Source organism: Podarcis cretensis (assembly GCF_951804945.1).
Source record: "Podarcis cretensis genome assembly, chromosome: 4".
Lineage (NCBI taxonomy): Eukaryota > Metazoa > Chordata > Lepidosauria > Squamata > Lacertidae > Podarcis > Podarcis cretensis.
Genome location: NC_137173.1, coordinates 31,061,674 through 31,083,005, shown reverse-complemented (window position 1 = coordinate 31,083,005; position 21,332 = coordinate 31,061,674). Strand labels below are relative to the sequence as shown.

The 21,332-nt window shown below is 43.5% G+C and overlaps 1 long non-coding RNA gene across 1 annotated transcript; it reads left to right on the top strand.

Annotated features, from left to right (window-relative positions):
* The first annotated feature begins 17,325 nt into the window (after positions 1 to 17,325).
* LOC307215351 lies at positions 17,326 to 20,662 on the top strand. Its single transcript, XR_013838474.1, has 3 exons — positions 17,326 to 17,479; positions 20,008 to 20,161; positions 20,477 to 20,662. It is a non-coding gene; the product is annotated as an uncharacterized lncRNA (long non-coding RNA).
* Positions 20,663 to 21,332: the final 670 nt, after the last annotated feature.

Here is a 21,332-nt window from a genome sequence, read left to right as displayed (position 1 = left end):
TACGTTAAATGAAGCCTTACATGCATTGGAGCAGATCTGAGTTGGTGCCTTCTTCGACCTGGTGTCACACAGGAAGCCCCAGCCAAGGTTGCTTACCATGATGGGTGTTTGAATGGGTTTGAGGGTATTATAGAAACTTCTGGAAACTTCTTCCCTCGGATCTATATATTTATTATCTGTATCTTGCAATATTTCTGGAGCTAATCAGAAACAATGTTGGAACAAAACAGTGGCATTCTCAACAGTGAGTTATTGGCTTGGACACAGAAGGTGTGTGTTTGTGCAGTTAAACCAGGAATTGTAATGTGAGGAACAGAAAGATTTGAACGCTTTCTCAAAAAGTTCTAGTCTCACGAGTTCCTTGTGCATAGGCAAGAGAGAAGGACAGCAGGTGGGAAGGACAAAGCAGCAAAAGAATTGGGGTCATTGATCCTAAGGGCAGTGGGAACCCATGCTGCTGATTTACAGGTTCAAAATATGTGTGCCTAGTTCATGCATTCACCATTGTGTCACATTTGACTATAGATAAAACACAAATCAGGCAGCCAGAAATAAAACCAGTTTAAGCAGAGAGAAATAAAAGAACTTGGGCAATGCACCAGCTAGGACCAACCAAATTTGTACTCTTCTTCAGGGAGGAAATAACAAGAGAGTGTGGATGTTGTAGGAGCATGTCAGGAAAGTGCCTGTGTAGACCATTATATAACTTGTATGATACAATACAATACTATAATCTTTATTTTCATTGTCCCATACGGAACAATGAAATTGGGAAAAAAATATCTACATAAGACATTCAAAACCAACAAGCCTGCTATCCTAGCTATCCCAACCTGGTTAGCTGCCTAAAAACTCTGATACCCCATTTTTAAAATACAATATACTCCCATAGAGACTCCTTACGCTGTGTTTAAAACCAAAATCGCATTTGGATAGAAACTGTTTCTCAGGCAGCTAGTCCTAGTCTTTATAACCCTGTACCTTCTTCCAGAAGGCAGAAGCTGAAAGAGATCATTTCTTTCAGAGTGTGCACTATCCTGCGCTATCTCTGCAGCTTTCTTATTGCACCTGGAAGCATAGATTTGATCCAAGGTGGGAAGAGTGCACCCAATTATTCTCTCCTCAGTCTTTACAACCCTGGACAGCATTGTTTTTCCCCTGACCGTGCAGCTCCCAAACCACACACACAGACCATAAGTTAATACACTCTCAACAGTACAATGGTAAAATGCCATCAACAGGTCCTTTGAGAGATTGTTTTTCCGGAGGAAAATGTACAATATAGAAAACGTAAACTTGCACTGCAGGGGGTTGGACAAGATGACTCTTTGGTTACCTTCCAGCCCTTCCCAGATATGCTCCACAGGGTTTCAGGAATCCTCAGAACAGATTTAGGAGATGTGTGGATTGTGGGATGTCCTGTTGCATCTGCAGGAATCCTTGAGCTGATAGAAAGCTGACTTTGTGCTGCATCGTATGCAAGCCTACTTTTTCTACATTGATTTTTCTACAAGTTTTACCATGGTTTATGCTGGCGCTTTTCTACCACACTGATGTGGATGCTTACATTTGATCCAAGCCACAGTTTCAGAATTAGAAACTGTCATTTATTGAATCAGGACACTGTATATATAGGGTGGGGGCAGTTGTAGGTGTGTGAGATGAGGTACTTGTTACAAGTTTGTGCTAGGCCCTAATAAACCAATGCTTAGGATCTGTTCAACCAGTAGACTAAGTGTGCATCAGTCAAGATGGGTCTTGCTTGGTCCCAGTGGCGTAGCGTGGGTTGTCAGCACCCGGGTCAAGGCAAGTAATTTGCGCCCCCTAACCCGTGGATTTGCGCCCCCTAACCCTACCCCTAACCCTAACCCCTAGATGTTGCACCCGGTGCGGCCGGCCCCCCCTGCACCCCCCATGCTACGCCACTGCTTGGTCCATTTTGCTATACAAGCACACATGCACACCTGCTCAGTCATATGATCTAGGTTAACAGAGCGTTATATGCTCAGGGGATGGGTGGTGGTACTATACTGCATCATCACAAAACAGTGGAATGGGTTGGATCAAGATTAAACAAAGTGTACTTAAGGTCCCTTTGGAAACTAATGTGAAAAATTAGTCATGACAGAGATCTCACTGGGATCTCTATGACTAACTTAGAGGCTGCATTCCTATACCCACTAATCTCATTGGGAGTAAGCCCCAGTGAAACCAATGATACTCATTTCTGAGTAGAAATGTATAGGATTGCACATATCTATGTGGTCTGGATCCAGACCAGTAACTCTGGACCAAGTGCCACAAAATTCAACTGATCAAATTTGTATCCCACTGTTTGCCCAAGAAGCTTAGAGCAGCTTACCTCCCTGCCGCCCTCTGCTTTATCCTTAAATCTGCTCTACGTGGTATGTTATGCTGGCAGACCTGCCTTAGCGTTACAAAATGATCTGGAGTCACTGTCACCCATTACAATACACACTACAGAGATTAGTGCACCTTCATTTTTACATGGTGTCTAACTTCTCCAAACATTCAGTCAGCAAGTTGACAAAAAGATTAATTTTATGTCAAAAAGTTGGTTTGAAATCCTTTCAGTGATTTGAGCGTCACGGAGGGCAGATGAACTATGAGAACTGTCAGGGAACAAAAATCTACTGAGCAGAGCACTCTCAAACAAAGTTGGGTGTGCGTGTTGCTGTATATTAATAATAAAGGGCTGGGTGATTGAAGGTTGGCTACTTTCAGTGCATAATAACTGAGTATTTCATTAAAGCCGAGTGTACACATTTAAATGCATTGAGCACTCCTGTGTAAGACAAGTCCCCCCCGCCAATGCATTTCCCAGTGTTGTTCTTAAAAACCTGCTACCTTAAAGATCTCTTCTATAAATGCTAAGAAAAGAAAATGGTAACAGGAGTTTCCCCGGCATTCCCCATTAAAGTAATCCAGTTCACACTTGCCATGGTTCAGCACTCCCTGCTCCCTTGTTAGTCTCACCTCCCATCTCGGAACCACCTCCACATCCTCCAGTGGTTCCCCCTCACCCATCCTTTCAGGAGGACCCTGCTGCATAGTCTGGTTCACAACCACCTAGGTCCTCTTGCCTAGGTCACCTAGATGCCAATGCAGCCATGAATGGACAGCTGAGGCTCAGCTCTCTGGAAGGAGTTCCTGTTTGCTGGCACAGTCCAAAGAATGGCCTCACTTCCCACCCTGAAGTTGCGCGTGCTCCACTCTCATATACATTAACAGGACGAAAAGGTGTGTGTTGGTTGTTGCATCAGTATCTTTTCTTGCTTAGCTATGTGTAGAACCTGTAGTGCCTTTGAAACTTATTTTGCCTATGTACTGCACTAATGCGAGATCTGCATCCTGAGATCTATGGTTAAAGGTATACAAATTGTATGTTAATCATCATCATCATCATCATCATCATCATCAAGCTATTGACATTCATAGTTGTTGCGTTAGTCCACAACTGATATGCACTTGGCTATACTTTCCTCCATTTGCAGTCTGTTTCCATTGCATTGAAATGAACGGGGTAGAATAACTTCATGATAATATAGCATATGTAAATCATGTAATTATCTAAACCTTGCACATACAGTATGTAAAAGAATGAAAGTTTACCACCCCTCTCTTTCCCTCTGCCCCCCTTCTCCTCCAAGCTTATACTGTCAACTGCAACATTAAGGTCTACAACCTTATGCTGTCTGCAACAATTAAAGAAATAAAGTGCTGCATTACAGGACAAAAATAAACAAATAAAAATAAACTACATAAGTTAAGTGATTTCACCACAGTAGACAGCAAGGCAATTAGCGTTGGTTTTGGCAGAAGGTGAACCGCTGTGGAATGGAAACTGTGCTGCGTGTGATATATGCAGGGTCGAATGGGGAACAATCCCTTCTTCCCTGGAGTCAGTCCTGCCTTGTGAGGTGCTCACTCGCAAGTGACTTGCCTGCAGAAAAGTCATTTGTGAAGGAGAACCCTGCAGAATGAAATGCCCCTACTCTTGGCGGGGTGAGATGGGGAGGAATTTCAATATCTCCTTCCCTCTCCCTCTATTGGCAATATGCCCATTAGGTTGTTTTTACCTGAATTAAGAATTAGCCCTGCCTACTGAATTACCCCTGCCTACTGCCCACAGCGGGTGGTGCTGTGGGTAAAACCTCAGCGCCTAGGACTTGCCGATTGTCAGGTCGGCGGTTCGAATCCCCGTGGCAGGGTGCGCTCTCGTTGCTCGGTCCCAGCGCCTGCCAACCTAGCAGTTCGAAAGCACCCCCGGGTACAAGTAGATAAATAGGGACCGCTTACTAGCGGGAAGGTAAACGGCGTTTCCGTGTGCTGCGCTGGCTTGCCAGATGCAGCTTGTCACGCTGGCCACGTGACCCAGAAGTGTCTGCGGACAGCGCTGGCCCCCGGCCTCTTAAGTGAGATGGGCGCACAACCCTAGAGTCGGACACGACTGGCCCGTACGGGCAGGGGTACCTTTACCTTTACCTTTACTGAACCAATTCGGGAATGGCTTGAGGGTGGGTGGTCCCTGAGTTCTCTCAGGGTGGGTCAGCCTAATTGGAGACCCCTAAATTGGAGCTGTGGGAAGACTGCTCACAGCCCTATTGAAACATACCTCTTCACCCAAGATTTCCTTGGTAGTTAATTCTGTCCCCTGGCATCGCTGTTAACTGTTGTTTTTTACAGATATGAAAGGCAGCTTATAGGTAACTTTAAACAAACAAACAAACAAAAAATGTTGAAAATTATCGTGTTTTCTTCCAACGTAGGCGTTTTCTTCTTGATAACTCTGAAAGCTCTTGTTGAAGAATCCCTTACACTTGTTATGTTATTTTCTTTGCTTCAAAGACAAGTGAAGTCCCACTGCCCCAGTAAGGTGAACAAGTAAGAGCACTTTTCTGTGCATTCAGCCATCAAGCTCTCTCCACAGCTGTGTCTGCTTCAGCCCCTTCCTCTTTGTGTGATCTTTCAGCCTCAGTGCAGCTTCATTCCGCCCTTTGGAACTGCGTGGAACATTTCTGCTTGAACTGGGAATCCAAGGTGTGTTGCATTTGATGAGTGATTTACAAATAGGCTGAATTGTGTGACATAACATGGGATGGGGGGGGTTGCAGTGTGTGTGTGTGTGTGTGTGTGTGTGTGTGTGTGTAAGCGATTGAGAGGTGATGCATGTTCTTTCAGAAATGATCATTTATCACAGAGCTGCATGAAGCCCATTGCGGTCCAAGGTCAAGGACTATGGAATGACCAGAAATGAGACTCCTCATGGAAAGAAAGCACAATACATTAAATGCTTGATAAATGGTCTCACACCTGGTCAAGCTCAGTTACGTTGACTGCAGAAACAGCTTTCTGTTCACCCTTTCACCTCTGACTCAGGCTTTCAAACAACCACATTCTTCCACTTCTGATTCACCCATCCCATATTCACCATCCCCATTATTTCTGTTCTCTTTTCTCTCTTTTCCTTTTCTTTTTTAACAGCTTTATTCTGTTCTTCCATTCATTTCTTCTCCCCACTGCCATTCTGTCTGGTCTAAAACATTTATTATGTCCTCATACCAAATCTATCAAATGAAATTGAAGATAATTCCTTATCTCTATAAGAATTCTCTCTCTCTCCAGATGCATACATGCAGTAGCAAAGATGGGATGTTCATAGCAATAACATATTTAAGCATTACCCCTTCGAAAACAATACTGAATGTGACACATAACTTTTAGAAATTTTGTTTTGCCAGACCTCTTTGTCCAGGATTTCTTTTTTTGCTTTTGAAAGCTTGTGTGAAAGCAAGTGAGTGCGTTCATGCACACATGCACACACGCACACTCACATACACTTTTTCTTGTATCAAAAGAAGATGTAATTTCGTATGGATCTGCAGCTGAAAGACAAGAATTGAAAGCCATTCTACAAAAATGTTTCAGAAAGTATTTTCTACAAGAAAGCATTGTGTGAAACCTCAGAACATTCCTGCAGAAATAAATAGTATTTTGGAATAGTGTCTTGCAGAAATAGAGTTTCATCTGAATGTAGGGCCTTTGCGCAGGTGTGGGGACAGAGTGCCATGCTATCCCCCCCCCTTTAACCTTTTTATCAACCTTTGGAAAATCTGCAACCCTAATCAGGACTGAGAGTGCCTCCAGACTGTCCATATTTTGCAGGAGGGATTCAAGAACATACCAGAACTTTAGGCTTCTGCATTGAAAGTGGGTTAAAAGTAGGGGATGAATGACTAATGGGAAGACCTATAAACACCCTGGATACAAATCAGAAACAATCCTCATTGCCATACAACTGTCCTGTCAACAAATCAAAACTATTGCTCAAAACTATTGCTCAAAACTATTGCAAGCATTGTGCAAACAAATCAGGACAAATGCTCAATAAATAGGTTTTCTAGAGAGGCCCTGAATCAGCCAAGCCAGGAGGTCGGGATCATGCCAGAAGATGCAGCTCCAGTTATAGAGCAGCAACAGCCAGACACCAGACTCCATAAGTCAGGGACAGGGGGAGAAGGAGTGAACCTGGTCTAATTTCATGCAGCCCAGTAACAACACCGTACCCATCTCTATAGATCACCCTCTCGGAATCCTGTCTTGTTCTGAGTCATGTGAGTGCAAGTAGCTACTACATTGTGAAGTCGTGCAATGAGACACATGGTGGGAGGAGCCTGAGGAGAGAGAAACAGAGCAGGAAGGGAATGGGTGGAGCTAAAGCAAGGGTGGCCGCCATCTTCAAGTGATCAGTTCTGACTTGTGCTAATTGAAGGTTGGGGAAGGACAGGGAGAAAACTTACACAGATATAGGGAAGTAGGTAGGGGTGAGGGAAACTAGAAACAGATATGAGAGAGAAAGAGAGAGAGAGAGAGAGAGAGATGGATAAACTGGCTCAGAAAATCAGGAAGCATGCTAAGGAATCCTGCAAATTCTGCACACATTTGTGGCCTCAAAGTCATTTTTTTTTAAAAGAGTAAAGGTAAAGGACCCCTGACAGTTAAGTCCAGTTGCAAACAACTCTGGGATTGCGGCGCTCATCTCGCTTTACTGGCCGAGGGAGCCGACGTTTGTCCGCAGACAGCTTTTCCGGGTCATGTGGCCAGCATGACTAAGCTGCTTCTGGCGAAACCAGAGCAGCGCACGGAAATGCTGCTTACCTTCCCACTGGAGTGGTACCTATTTATCTACTTGCATTTTAACATGCTTTCGAACTGCTAGGTTGGCAGGAGCTGGGACCGAGCAATGGGAACTCACCCCGTTGTGGGGATTCGAACCACCGACCTTCTGATCGGCAAGCCCTAGGCTCAGTCGTTTAGACCACAGCACCACCTGCGTCCCTCAAAGCCAATTATCCCCAAGGAAAACAGTCTAAGCAGAATGAGGGCTGCTCTGCAGGCATGGGGAATCTTTGGCCCTTGAAGAACTATGGTTCCTATCATCCATGGCCATTGTCCAAGCTTGCTGGCACTGTTGAGATTCATTCTTTGAATGCAGGAGACTCCAGGCTCCATCTCTAGCATGTCTGCCAAAAAGGGTCACCAAGCAGGTAATGGGAAAGGCCTTTACATGAGACTTTGGAAAGCTGCTGCCAATCAGAGTCAACAATACTGAGCTAAATAGTTTGAGCTAATGAAAGGCAGCTTCCTTCCTATGGTCCTATGAGTAAAGATGGGTATGATTGGGTTGCAATGCGAAAAGAAGAAGCACTAGACAGACAAGAGAAGACCAACATTCAGAGACTTGCCAGAGAAGCAAATTGGAACCAGGAAAAAGAGCAGTGGTTTTCAAACTTTCTAATCTCAAGTTTTAGTCTTCCAGTTGCAGGGACCTTATTTCACATTGAGATATTGTCTAGTGCTACAGTCGCCAGGTCACTTAAGCTTCTGAAGAATGGAGGCTCCATCCTTAAAACATCTGAAAATGACTGAGCCAAGGCTCAGGTGCTATTATATTATACACATTATTATACACTATTATATTATACACTATTATATGCATGCAGTACTTATTAAACAGCAAACCAGTCCAGCAGTCATCATATTGAACTAATTCCTTCCATTTTAAATAGGTCCAAGTGACCTGTGGGAAACAGAAGGCTCAGCTAATCAGCTGTCAGCAGCTCCTTCAGATCAGTTTGCTTGATACTAGAATTCATTATCCGAACAACCATTTGGGCATCTTGCAGGTGTAGGTCTGAAGTTTCAAAAAAAAACCCATCTTGCATGATGACATTCTTTAAGAATCTCAGTTTTAATGGCTGGATTACAGGTGAGAATTTGGACCATGATTTAGAGTCCATTGATATCAATGTAGAGCTTCTAGTTCTAATTAATAGACTTTGGGACAGGCATTTAATTAAGGAGGTCTCAGCAAGAACTTTCCCTTACCCACTATCAAGGTAAATAAAGAAAATGTGTGTTAATTAAAGCTGAGCCAAAAGTTTGTTTAAGAAAAAGATTTGGTTCAAAATGGGATGACAGGTAAAAGGTTTACAGCACTTTGTCAAACGGTACCTATGTGCCTGCTTAGACTTCACATAGGCCAACATCACATCCCAGCACTCCTGAATTGTAACATAGTGTTGTAGTTACCAGTCCATTTAAGCTCCTGTAACAGATACAAGCCGGCTTCCAAGGGTGAGGCTCATAGGAAATACAGTGGTACCTTGGGTTAAGAACTTAATTTGCTCTGGAGGTCTGTTCTTAACCTGAAACTGTTCTTAACCTGAGGTACCACTTTAGCGAATGGGGCCTCCTGCTGCCGCTGCATGATTTCTGTTCTCATCCTGAAGCAAAGTTCTTAACCTGAGGTACTATTTTGGGGTTAGCAGAGTCTGTAACCTGAAGCATCTGTAACCTGAAGCATCTGTAACCCGAGGTACCGCTGTAAATGGAGTTCATGTTGTCCACATCTGTCATTTAGAAGAGCAAGGCCATGAACTACCACAAGATCAACCTCTGAGGCCCTTCTTGCATGTCTGCCAGTGTGATCGGTGGCACAAGAGAGAGGGGGAGGAATTTGATGTCATCCTATTTTGATTGTTCTGTCAGTGCAAGCATTTCTGATTGCCAGACAGAACTATCCCCACTTTCCTCCCACTATATGCTGTTTTCGGGGGTTCTCCCATCCCACCAGAGTGGATTTGGTGGAGGCATGGGGGATTCAAGTTCAGAGAGGTGGAGGGGGAAAAGAGTTGTGGGAGGCACCAGCTGAGGAACGCCCAAGGGAACCCCCCAAAAAAGAAGACTCAGAGCCAGGGGATTGGTGGTGGGATGACAATGAGTGGTCAGAGGGAGCAGACTGGGAGGAGGTGGTGTTGGAAGCTGAAGAGGTAACAGAGTTTAGTGAGCAGGAAGAGGTTGTTTCAGAGGGCAGTCCAGATTGAGAGGCAGGAGAAGAGTGGGGCCAGAAGACAGAGATGAGGCTGGCTACTGAAGAATCTAGGGAGTCTCCCCCTCCTGCTGTGACCAGCTCCCCTCTCCCCAGTCTCCCAGGACATGCAGAGAAATGTAGGAGGCAGAGCAATGAGAGGCAAGATGATGGAACCTTAGGCTGCTGGGAAAGGAACTGAGGAAGGAGCCATAGAGAAAGGTGGGAAAGCGGGGACCTTCAGTCCTCACAACTGCTTCATTTGGGAAAGACCTACTGGAAAAACTCCTCATAGTAGTCCTTTGGCTAGAAAAGGTTCCCAAACCCAGCAACAGGATTTTAACTTTCTAAAGGGCTTCGCTTGCTTTAAATGGTATCGTGCTGGTTTGATTAGGTGTTTTATAATTGCTGGGTATATAAATTTTATTTGTCAGCATAGTATGATGATTTTGTAATATGTCTGATGTTATTTGCAGAGAGTAGTTGGATATTGCACACAGAATCCACCTTATGAGAGTAAATGCAGTAAAGGCGGCTTGTCCATCTTTTAAATAGAACCAATGTGGCATTAATGTTGCAGTTCTGTTTTTGGATCAGCACGCACTTTGCATTTTATACCCTTACTGCACAATCCTGCAGTTGTCTAGTCAGAAGTAAATCCCATGGCGTTCAGCGGGCTTCATTCCCAGGTAAGCGAATCTGCAATTGCAGCCTTAGCAGTTTTGCATTCGGCAATGGATATTTACTTGTCTTTGAGGCTTTTCTTTTTTATGTATCCAATAGAAAGGAAGTTTGCATTCAGGGTCAAAGCAGGGTTCAAGTGCAGTGCTCTTTCTGTGCTGTGTGCATGGCAGCCCGCTGATACAAGGATGACACGCTCCCGCTGTCTTTCGTTATTAATCATTAGTGGTGGTGTTTGTGTGCTCCAGTAGAAGGCAGTGACCCCAATCAGTGTCGGTGAATAATTGTTCGAGATGCTGTACAAACAAAGAAGACAGAGATGTTGCTCCAGAGATTTATTGGAGATTACGTGTGCGTGTGACTAGGGGGTGATGTCAGGGAATGAGAGGGAGGGATGCTGCGTGGGGGTGCGAGTGGAAGATACACAATATAATTATTATGGGTTAGTGGTTAGATTATGAGGTTAAAATGGGAGAGACCTGGCTTCAAATCCCCATTCAGCCGCAAATTGCAGAAAAATGAGGAGAACTAAGATTAGAAAAATGAGAAACTGAAACTATTGAAATAGACCCATCTTTCCATCTCTTCTCCCATGCTGGTCTGTCACGAGATACTATGATCTGGGTGGCTGTTCCAGGAAGGAAAGAGAGAAAGCAAATTCTTCCTGAATGCTGAATTTTGTCTGTTTGTCCACAAACTACCAGGAAATGCAGAACTCCTTTTCATGGTGTTTTCTTTTCCCTTCAGTCTTTGGGGAGGGAAGACAACCATAGGGTTGTTGTTGTTGTTGTTTAACCAAAGGTAGAATTCAGTGTTAACTTTCATCCATCTCAAATTTGGAAACAACAGCAGGCTCAGATTAGGGATGCCCAGAAGCTATTTGAATAAAGTTTCTCCTAGTCTAAGCAAAACGCTCCATATATCTCAGATGCCTTGTTCAAGCAGGGGTATCCCAGATGTGTGGGGCAGGTAGGATTGCAAAATTTGACCCACCAGGCATCCTCATTTGGCTTATCAGGCCATTTTCCTCAAACCATGCCCATTAGCCCCATATGTGTCATATATGAGATGAGGTGTGGGGCAGCTAAGGATGCAACTGAATCAGCTGATCTTGCAGAAAGATCCACCATCAGCTGATGGTGTGGAGTTCAATCCAGGTTGTGACAGTTCCTAATGTGGAGACATTCCCTTTTTGGGGGGACACTAGTCAGCACTGCCTTAGTAAGTGGTAATTTATGTATCTGAATATCTGAATTATATATCCAGTATATCTGAAGGAGTGCCTCCACCCCCATCATTCTACCCGGACACTGAGGTCCAGCGCCGAGGGCCTTCTGGCAGTTCCAGGCAGAGGGCCTTCTCGGTAGTGGTGTCCGACCTGTGGAACGCCCTCCCACCAGATGTCAAAGGGAACAACAACTACCAGACTTTTAGAAGACATTTGAAGGCAGCTCTGTTTAGGAAAGCTTTTAATGTTTGATGCATTATTATTGATGCATGATGTATTTTAATATTTTGTTGGAAGCCACCCAGAGTGGCTTGGGAAGCCCAGCCAGATGGGCGGTGTATAAATAATAATATATTATTATTATTATTATTATTATTATTATTATTATTATTGATATCCCTTGAGGTTAGACAGGGCTGGCTGTTGGAATAGAAAAGAGCCTGGGCTCACTGCTACACCACCTATTCTATTTTATTCTAATTAGAGAGCCAATGTGGTAAAATGGTTAAGAGTGTTGGACCTGGCAGGGCAGGGTGCAGATCCCCACTCAGCCATGAAGCTCACTGGGTGATCTTGGGCCAGTCACCACCTCTCAACCTAACCTACCTCACAGGGTTGTTGTGAAGGTGAAATGGGAGAGGAGGAGGAGGAGAGCCACATCCACCAACTTGAGCTCCTTTTTTATTTACCACCTGTCCTCCAAGGAGATTGAGGCAGCATGCTTATTTTTTGCCCATTTTATCTTCACAACAACCCTGTGAGGTCAGAGAGGGAGACACACACACACACACACAGAGAGAGAGAGAGAGAGAGAGAGAGAGAGAGAGAGGATATTTTGTTTACTTCAATACCATCCAGGTTGCTTCTTGTTGGAGTGGATCAAATGTCTGTTTTATGACAGTCCCCGTGGACCCACAATCATGAGAGGTATGTGGCATCTGATTTGACTTGGTAGAACAGCCATGCCCTGAGAAAACCCTCCTTTGGTAGTTCAATAAGAGTCATGAAATAGAGCCATTGCTCTCATGTCTCAGCCAAGTGCATGGTGCAAGGAGAGGGGGAAAGGACTTTATCAGCAGCAGCCCAGAAGCTTCAGTCTGCTGTGTGGATTGTTTTACTGTGACAGTCTCGAACAATAGAAGCAAGCAGGGAAACATCTTTCTCATCCAGCAGTCAATACTAGGGTGGGATGCTGCATTCCTATCTCCCAGGGAGAGCAAAATCAAACCTTGGAGGCAGCCTTGAAGATGAAAGGCTGCTTTGCACAAGTTCCCAGTGACCCTTAAACACAGAGGCAGAGGGAAGAAGAACAAATTGCTGTTAATTTTTGTTTTATCCTTGTTCTTTAGTTTCTTTCTTTTTTTAATAAGCACAAATGCTGAAGGCTGCCAAGGAATACAATGGAACCCTTATGTGTATGTGTGCACGCTAGCATCGTATTTGCAGCAGAAATTGGTTTGGGGTATTTTCAGCTTGAAAAAGCCCTCCCACAGAGAGGAAATTCTACAGAAAAAAGCACCCCTCTAAATGCTGCTGTTTATTACCAAAGGGTTAGAGGAGCCCATTAGATTTAACTAGAGGTGATAAGAATTAAGAGGGGATGCAGGAAAATGTGAAACTGGCATTCTGAAGCTATCCAGCTCAGCATCACCTACTCTGACTGGCGGGTCACATTTAAAACCAAACCTACTTAACTCTCACTTTCCAAAATAATATGCAAACCAAAACACAGCCATCCTTTGAAACTTACTCTTTGCTGAAATGCAGTGCAGCAATCCAGCCAAGTAATGTGTACAATAATGACTAAAGAAGGTTAAAGTGTGCATTTAAGTGCATATATTAGTGGAAATAACATACAAAATGCATTATATTGGGAATGTCATCACAATCATAATAGTAGTGTTTTGTATAATAATACAGTGGTACCTCGGGGTAAGTACTTAATTCATTCCGGAGGTCCGTTCTTAACCTGAAACTGTTCTTAACCTAAAGCACCACTTTAGCTAATGGGGCCTTCTGCTGCTGCCACGCCACCAGAGCACGATTTCTGTTCTCATCCTGAAGCAAAGTTCTTAACCCAAGGTACTATTTCTGGGTTAGCGGAGTCTGTAACCTGAAGCGTCTGTAACCTGAAGCGTATGTAACCCAAGGTACCACTGTATATGAATACAAACATGTGAATATTATAGAAATTCACATGAAAATGCTTGTGAATTTTCAGAATTACTTTTTTTAAGACTTGCAAACTGATGTTGAAATGAGGAGAGCAGAAAATGTGGAGAACAGGAAAAATGAGAAACTGCAATTAACATATTCACCCATGCCTAGTCGAGAGCACAAGTAGACAGAACTCCTACAGAAGTCTTGCATACTCCAGCATATTCTATCCCCCCATCACATTCCAGAACTCAGTAAGCACTTTGACCTGAGCAGGATGCAAAATTTAATCAGACTGAACATAAATTTAAACTAAATTTCCTTGTAGGCATAACTCAGTAGAAATTTTACTATATATAACAGTGGCAAAGTTAGAATAATTGAATAATAGAATACTGAACTCAAAGCAGAAAGTCACATGGCTATGTTCCCTTAAGCAGAACCATCTGGTAGTGTTTGAAATGGGTGGTAAAGTTTTCTTGATGTATTTATGTTGTTTTTGATTAAGCAACAGATCTACCTAAAACACATTTTTGTGGTTAGGAATATTATGAGGAAATGCACTGAAAAAGATTGGATGAATGTGAAGACATGTAAAGAACCCAAAAGCAAATTAGGATGAATGCTTATTGTGATATAATCACACCATAAACAAATCAGAATGAATAGTCAGTGAAGAGCAGACATAGTCAACACACTGTGCAAGTTTTGTGCAAGCAACTTAGAATGGATGCTGAATAAACAGTTCATCTGGAGGAGCCCACAATTATATATAACAATATCCATAGAGAAACCAGAAGGAAACTACCATCCTTGTGAAGGCAGCTAATGAACATCAGTGGTATATCAACAGTCTTATAGCTACTGTCAAAATATGGTTGTGTAAATGAGAGTGGAGTACTAGTTATTTGAAGACAAAATTCAAATGAAACTCGGCATGAAGATACTGAATTTATTGCTAAGTATTGCAACGTTCAACCCATCTGTTTGTATTGGCATATTTTCTCATTTCAATACATCAGGCTAGGATGCTAGTGAAAGCCACACATATCCTTTACATATAAATATGGAATGAAAATAGAGAAATGTAAAGAAGATGACGACGACTGCTAAATCACTGCATAGTTCCAGCCGTGTCTGATGCTGTGCAGGTGAAGAAGACAGTGCTTGTCTGCCTAAGGGACAAAGCTGTATCTTTGTCATTTTGCAGTTGAGCTATTGGTTGGGCAGTCAGCATGTATCAGCTTGATCTTAGGGAGGCAATTTAATCGAAGGTGAAAGGTCAAAGATAAAAATATAAATCTGAGACCCTCTGCCTCCCCTCCCCCCTTACTGCCAAAATTAAGGCTCTAAGCCTCCCAGGGCAGAACTCTTATTTGCTTTGGGTTTCAATTGTTTACTAGTCCTACTCAGTTGATTTATATACAGCATTTTTCGGAAACCTACCTTTACTCAAAGCAGGTCACACACACAACCACACCCAAATATAGTCTAAATACAATACGATGCATAAGAAAATGTATAATATCCCTACTACATAACACTAAAAAGTAAGTAATTAACAGTTCATTTAACACGCATCAAAATGTAAGTGACCATAAAGGTTAAAAAAACACATTAACTTCAAAAGGATCTCTAATGCCGATAATGTCAGTGCATATCCATGCTGCTCCCAATCATCTTCTATATGTCAACCCAAAGTTCCAGAACCATCATGGCCTGCTGAAAGCTGGAGGGTGAGGCAAAGCCATCTCCTGAGTAAACACATTAAAGGCCATGGACCTAAATTAGGCATGTTCATTAATTTCTATGGTCTACTCTGGCTACCACTCAGTGTCCGGGGCATTTTAGTTTAGGGGTGGGGAGGGGAGAGATATGACATTGGCATGTTGTGGGGAAAGTGGTTAGAGATAGTCTTTTCTCCTTCTGTCATAACACTAAAATTCAGGGGTGCCAACTTGAATAAGATATTGGGGGGAGGCAACTGCTGCCCCGCAAAACCAATCACATGACATAGCACACACACACCATGTGAATGGCAATCAACTTTAGAGGGCTGCAGCCCCCTCAAATATTTTCTTGGGGGAGTGGCAAAGGGACCTTGGCCCCTGGGAGTTGGCTCCTATGCTAGAATTCATTGACACCAATGAACCTGAATATTGATATAGGCCAGACAAAAGGAGGTACTTCTCTGCACAGTGCATAGTTAAATCATGGAGTTTGCTAGCACAAGAAGTAGTGATGGCTGCTAGCAAAATGCCTCTGAATGCTAATTTCTAGGGAACGTGAGCAGGTCTCACGTTCTGCTTCTGGGCTTCCCATAGACATCTGGGTGGCAACTGTGGGAACAGGATTCTGGACTAGATGTGGCTTTGGTCTGATCCAGTGAGACTCTCCTCATGTTCTTAAGTTCTATATGTCATTAAAAAAACAATTAAACAAATTCATGGTGGATTGGTCACTGTGGGAAAACAAGATGCTGGAATAGGTGGAGATGTTGTCTGTTCCAGCTGGTCTTTTCTTACATTCTTAGGATCTTAAAGTCTCAGGTTCCATCCTTGGCATCTCCAGGTAAGACAGAAGGGCCTGGGAAGACTGTGGTTGGAGACTCTGGAGAGTCACTGAGAGTCAAAGGAAACAGCACTGAGCAAGATCTTCTGACTCCATATCCGTGAATTAAATTGCATGCCATAGTATCTGTAAATCTTGCTATCTAAAGGCATCCCAAAGTCAAGTGCATTTATACTGACAATATAATTCTTTTGAATCTTAAAAAATTAAAAATCAATGTAATTATGAACTGAGTAGTAGATCTGTGCTGTATAATTCCAAAAAGATTGAAGCCAACTATTTAGGGGAATTACATTAAGTATGTCCTGGAGGTGAGGTTGGAAATAATTGCTAAGAAGCTCGTTTAATGGTCTAACATTGAACACTGGCGTGACCTTCTGTACCTGGGAGCTCGAGACTAATTAGAAGGGAAGGGAAATTGGGGTCCGAAAATCAATATAAATTATGCAAACTGGACAAAAATGCTAATGGGAAAAACCATGGACAAAAAAAATAAAAAAAAAATCTTAACACAGCTTCATTGACTAGTGTCGTGCTATCATTATGCTTTTAAGGAATAATTTCTGAACAGAAGTCTGGAGATCTTTACTGCTAATTTGCTTGCAGAAAAGACAGTTCACAATCTGCTGCTACCTCTGCCAAAAATTCTGTCTTCTTCCATTATCTCACTTCCTAGAAGGCACATGGTAGATGGAAAAATGGGAGGTGTGATGCCAAAACACAATTTTTCATACTAAGATATTACAGAACTGTGTCACTAGAGAAGGTAACAGTCTTCCACTATACCCTCACATGGGTAAGTCACATGTTAGAATGCTGGCGTTCAACTTCCTCTCTTCTTCCCTTCTTTTCTTTTCTCTGCTATGACAATGATCCTTTCACTTGGGACTTAACACCAGTGAGAAGCCCTGTCAGTTTTCGGTGACATGAGTCCTAGGAGCATTAATATATAGTACTTTAAAAAATATTCTCTTTTACTTTCCTGCAGAAATCATCTTTATCATGTAAATTCTTGACTGGTCTCCTTTTCAGAGCCATAGGCTCCCAGAGACAGTTCAAAAGTAAAACCTGGGAGATGGAGAAGTTTCTGTACTCTATCTCTTTCTCTCTCCCACTGGATGGTAGGTTGAGGCATGACTGCTGGCTGAGCATTCAGGTGACACCACACACTCTTCCCTATGTGCTTTTATTCCATCACAACACACACTGTGAATCCAACTCCAGGGACTGCCTTCAGGGTTCTGAATACTGTTCATTGCTTACTTTTTCTTCATGTGTTTCACAGTGTGCTCTCTGACAAAGACAGTTGATGGGGTCAAGGAGAGAGGCTCATCCCTACTCCACCCGCAGTGGCTAGGATACAGTCAGCTGTTCCCTGTAGAGATGTCCATCTGCTTCTCTTAGACAGGCCCTTGCATCCTGGCAAGCTCATCGACTATCAAGACCTAGGGGTAAACATCAGAGGAAGCGAAACACATCTCAGCAAATCCTCTATTATGGCCCCAGTTTCATGAGCCAGGGGAAAAGAGTGCAAGGCCTCTGTAAGAAACCACCCCCCCCCCTTGCTGGATGGATGCAAGTAGCTGTCCAGAAGAGAGGAGGAGGAGGAGGAGGAGAGGGAAAAGAAAACACATGTAGGAAGAGTGCAGCCAATCAGGGAGAGAAATAAGCTAGCTGCCCATAGCAGCGTGTGTGGTGGGACAGAGCTTCCACCCCTCCACCAGGGTCACTGTGTCTTACCTAGACATGGGAGGGCTGGTGATGAGCTCAAGGTCATGAAGATGGACTGGTGGGAGGACCCAATGGGTAGGGGGACTCCCACTGTTACAGCTGTGAGACCTTGTCCTTCCAAATGTCAAGGAAATTCTGCTTGGGGGTTCAAGTGTGGAGGCTCACACAACACGTACTATATAGGCAAAAATATGTCATCTTAGCTGCTCATCCTCTAGCCCAGTAGTTCCCAATTAGGGGTATGGGGAGCCCTGGGGGTCCACGGAATGCACCCAGGGGTCTGTGGCCCCATCCCTTGCCTCCCCCCCCACACACACTATTTTTTTGGGGGGGGGTCATTTTTGCATGGTAATATCACAAATTTTATGGTCTGTTTTAGCACTGTTTGATTTTTCAATATATTGGCCAAAATCGGTTTTGAAATCCCACTGCAATAACAATTTTCACCCAACAATACGCAGCAATATATCGCTCCTCATGTGAGGGAGAGCAAGGCAGCCGATTTCACACAATGATCTCAGCCAATAACGGCACTGGTCTGAGCTGCCTTCCCTCACGCTAAGGGAAAACAGGGCAGCCAATTGTGAGGCGCTGTCTTTCCCTCATGCTGATGGAGAAGAGGAGGAGTTTGGCTCTGATATCCCACTTTATCACTACCCTATATCACGGTGTTGAACACCAGATATTGCTCAGCCCTAGTCTGATTTTTTTAGTATACCTAAATTCCTTTGCTTATTAGGGGCTACCCCACATTTTGTTCAAAAAAATGCTTTGCAGCAGTAACCACCATAGAGTTATCAAAATTTTCAAAAGTAGGAGGTCCGTGGCTTGTCTTTTGAAAAATAGGGGGTTCTCAGTAATTAGCTAATTGGGAACCTCTGCTCTTGCCCAATCACCTTTCTGCCATCCCAGCACCTCCTTGCCCCTTCATCCAACTACTCCTTTAAATGCAACCTTATTCAACCTATTTTCACTGTACCTATCAGAACCCTCCTTGTAACTTCTTTAGTGTCCCCCCCCCCCCAGTTTAAGGTTCCCCCTTAACTGGTCTTTGCCAGCTTTGTAGTCAGACCTCACTCTGCCATATGTGACACTCACAGGTAAGCAGTAGCAATGCTAGTGTTGGGACAATGGACCCATGCCTCGTTCTCATCAAATGCCCTAGTACTGCTAGGTTCTAATAAAGGGAAGTCCTATTGTGTGGTTAGCAGACAACAGAATGGTGATGTCAGCCATTGACTAGACCTGCCATAAATATAGGGAACCTGGTCTACTGCCCTTGCCTTCCCCACAGTACTTTACTTTCAGCCTTTTTAACTTCCAGCTCTAATCACTGCCTGGAGGGACCCTGAGCTTAAATAAACACATGCCAGGGCTCAATTACTGTAGGGCTACTGATGACCCCCGCCTGGCCCAGATAAAAGTAGGGGAAGAGGCCATTTCATGCTATCAGGTTGTTGGGATAGTTTTCTCTAATTAAACTGGAAAAGGAAAAGAGGGAAGGTTTTGTGTGCTGCTTAACAGCCCAGACATCAAAGCAGAGGCATTATGTTCTCCATTGTAGAAGATACAAGGGAAGAGCTAGGAACACTTCAGTCACTCTCAGACATAATAAAAAGGGAGACAGAAGAAAAAGGAAGGAAAGTGTGTTAATGTATGAAAACAAATGAAAATATAAAGAGTCTTGCTCTTAGCAGTGCTTGTTACTGTCACAGCTGTTGCCTTCAAAAGAAGATCTAACAGTTGCTTGGCACCCATGGAAAGAGGAAGCACTGTATCTGGGTCCCAAACAGTATCTTGCTAAGGTCAAACTCTCTTTTTGTGAGAAAGCCCAGCTTCTTCAGGCTTCTCTGCTCATTTGACCACATTGCCTGTCTTCATGACAGGCTCAGAAGGGGGAGTGTGAAAGGCAATGCTTGAAATCAGGAATCAGATTAAGCAAGAAGCTATAGCAAGTTCACTGGTACATTAGTGCAGAGCAAGGGAATGAAATAGGCAAGTCCAGTTTTTGGTGCTGGGTCAAATTTGGCCCAAATTTTTGTATTGGGGGAACACCCTTCTGGTCAAAAGATCTGTCCCTCACTGTCAAATAAGCACATATGATGATGACCAGTGTGGATGGTGTACATTGGAACTGGTGGGGCAGAGAGCATGAAGGCCAATATTAGGTGGAGACAAAGACAATGAGAGGCGGATTCAGAGCCAATGGCAGATGGAGGCAACTAAACTTTTCTTCTTCTTTAATGAGTTCTACAAAGGCAACACTGAAACTAAAAAGGAGGATGCTGACTGCCAGTGCGACCTCTTGGATTTTGTTGAGGGCAGACTCAGGTTGGACAATGCCCTGTTCAGCCTCATGGACCAGCCTTCACTGATGATGGCACAAATAATATTCCTTCAGGGTGTTTTCCTCCTAATTGTTGTTTGGATATACTACAGCTGGAGAAATAGGTGTGCCAACAAATCACAAATAAGTATTGAAAGTTTTCTTTCAGTTCCTCATAAAAGCTACAACCTGACCAATTTAATAGAAGCCAAAATTAGATGGGGACGGGTTGCTTTATGGCCTCCTGACATCCCCCCCCCCCCTTCTCCTTCCCCTGACTGAAAATTAACACTGCACAATGGGCAATTTAGATTTCCATGCATTTAAATGAATTAACCTCTGGAAATAAGCACAGACCTTTTTCTCTTCCTTCTTTCTTTTTTATCTACAGGAGAAGTGGTGACCCCTGTTCAACACACACTCCTTGTCTCCCTGAACTTCTTTCTGCATCCTGCAGCAAAGAAGACCGAAAGGAGGTGGCCTCCATTTTGACTTGTACAGTTGTCAGGCATGGAGGAAGAGGGGGGAAATGCAGAATTGAAAGTATGCATGATTGGGAATAGCATGGTAAAAGGAACAAGACACTGACAAAAACACAATTTGATGTTTATCTTATTTCACAATATTCTCTGTATAATTTACATAAACACACACACTTTTGAACAACTGACAGCTTGATGAGTACTAAAAAGGAAATTATTTTTTTTTTTAAAAAAAAAATCCTCCCTGAAGGAAAAATATCTCAAGGGAGAGGAATTATTCGTCATCCATTTTGGCTATCACTCATTTCTCAGCCTAAACAGTTACTTCCCAAGGGGCTCCATGATTGATCAGAAGCAGCAAGATCCCCCTCTTGCCTGCCCCAAAACTCTTTCCTTGCGATTCCTCCCACCAGCTTGTTTTCCCTCCCTCTCCCAGGCCTGTCTTTACTAGCACTATGCCTGGGGCTCTGCGAAAAGATGGAAGTGAAAGAAACAAGCCTCTGGGGGAAATGTGTGAGGAAGCTGTGAGGCGCCGAGATAGAGAACAAGAGGGCTGGTCCTCGCGGAGCGCCAGAGGCAACGTCCATTCCTCTGGCGTTACTCACAAATTCTCACATGCCATCCCAGCAGTGTAGGTGGGGGCAGGATGGAGAGATGAAGAATAAGACCTCTGAGAAGAAGAAAGGAAGCGTTTCAAAGTGGAAATGCTGCCAGAGAGATAGGTTTTGAAGCTCTCTAAAAGAAACAACTCTATTTGTAATCTGG